Genomic DNA, 2,312 nt, shown 5'->3' on the forward strand with positions numbered 1-2,312 from the left:
TTTTTTTAATAGGGGATTTTTAAATTTTTTTAATGTTTTATTTATTTCTGAGAGAGAGAGAGAGAGAGAGAGACAGCGTGAGCAGGAGAGGGTCAGAGAGAGAGGGAGATACAGAATCTGAAACAGGCTCCAGGCTCTGAGCTGGCTGTCAGCACAGAGCCCGACGCGGGTCAGCACAGAGCCACGAACCATGAGATCACGACCTGAGCCAAAGTTGGACGCTTAACCGACTGAGCCACCCAGGCGCCCCCTTTTTTGGCTTCTTTTAAAGTCAGGTTTATTGAGGTGCAATATACATACAGTAAACTTCATTCATTTTAATGCATAGTTCTGAGTTTAACAAACACATAGTCATGTTACCGCTGCCATAATCAAGATACATAACAGGTGCCTCATCCACAAACATCCCTCTTGCCCTTATAGTCAGCCTCCTCTCTTGCTCAGGTTAAATGGACCTGTTTGCTATGTCTGTAGTTTTACCTGTTCTAGAATGTCATATAAATGGAATCATACACATGGCAGTTCTTTATATCTCTCTCATTTAATATAATGTAAATTTATCCATGCTAAATGTACCCGGTTTGTTCCTTTATATGGCTGAGTACAAAGTTACTACACTGTATGAATGTACTACAGTTGATTTATCCATTCTCCAATAGAGGACCATTTGAGTTATTTCCAGTTTTTGATAATTGTTAATAAAGCCACCATAATATTTGCATATAGGTCTTTGGATGAACATAAGTTTTCATTTCTTCTGGGTAAATAGTAAGAATGGGATTGCTGAGTTGTAGGATAAACCTCTGCTTACCATTATACGAAACAGTAAATTGCTTCCCAAAGTGGTTGTACCATTTTGCATTCCCACTGATGTGGAAATAAATGGGGTTTGGAGCTGATGGCCAAGTGAGAATTCTTGAGACCTCTTCTGTGCAAAAAGGTGGTTTTATTAAAGTACAGGGACAGGATCCATGGGCAGAAGAGCTGCACTGGGGTTGTGAGGGGTGACTGATTATATACTTTCAAGTTGGGAGAGGGTGGGGATAGATAGCATTAAACCTCTAAGGAATTTTGGAAGCAAGGTTTCCAGGACCTTGAGAGGGTTAGCTATTGTTAGGAAAAGGTCATGTATTACTGTTTAGTAAAAACTCAATAATGAGACCCTTCAGATGCGTATCAGTGGGCCATATTCTTGGAGGATGATTGCTAACATATATCTTGTGGGGGTAGAGATAAAGAAAGTTTCCAAAGGAATTTTTATGTGTTAAAGTAGACTTACAGGATCCTGGAGCTGGGGATAATGTTAAGCTAAGATTCCCTTTTCCCCTAGCAAAGTGTCATCATCGAGGCACCTGAGTTCCTAGAGGAATGTCACTCTGCCTGTTTCAAGGACTTGTCAATGGGCTGTAGACAATAAGGAAATTTAATTTTTTTTTTTTTTTGCTTTTGCTTCCCACATCCCCTGCCATCAATGTATGAGAGTTCTAACTGGACTGCCAGCATTTGGTATTACCAGTTTTTGTGGTAAAAAAGAAAAATCTTATTCATTCTAATAGATCTATACAAGTGCCTCAGTGTAGTTTAAATTTTTAATGACTCATTGTGTTGAATACAATCACATTTATTTGCCACTCATATCTCTTCTTTGGTGAAATCTCAGTTCAATTATTTTGCCCATTTATTGGGCTGTTTTATTGTTTTTGGACTTGAAGATTCCTTACAAATTCTAGATCCAAATCCTATGTCAGAAATGTGCTTTGCAAATTTCTCTCTGATGTCTGTAGCTTATCTTTTCATTTTTAAAAATACTGTATGTCTTAGTTAGTTCAGGCTTCTATAATGAAATACCTACCATATACTGGGTGTCTTAAACAACAGACATTTGTCTCTAACAGCTCTGGAGACTGTTAAGTCCAAGACCAAGGGGCCAGCAGATTACTGTGAGAACCCTTTTTCTGGTGTGCAGACCGTCAGCTTCTTATTCCTCACATGCTGGGGAAGGAGAGATCAAGTGCTCTGCTTTCTGGTAAAGGTACTGATCTCATCATGAGGATCCCACCTTTACGACTTCACCTAAATCCCAAAGTCCCCATAATCAAATATATTTGGGGGTAGGACTTCAACATATAAATTTGCAGAAGGGTGAAATACAATTCAGTCCATAACAGTGTCTCTCAAAGAGAGTAAATTTTAAATTTTGATGAAGTTCAAATTATCAATTTTTTTTTAACAGATCATACATACCTTTGGTGTCATATCTAAAAAATCTATACCTACCCAGATCACAAAGATATGCTCTGATTTTTTTTTTT

The sequence above is a fragment of the Crocuta crocuta genome, unplaced genomic scaffold (assembly GCF_008692635.1).
Source record: "Crocuta crocuta isolate KB4526 unplaced genomic scaffold, BGI_CrCroc_1.0 scaffold586, whole genome shotgun sequence".
Taxonomy (NCBI): Eukaryota; Metazoa; Chordata; class Mammalia; order Carnivora; family Hyaenidae; genus Crocuta; species Crocuta crocuta.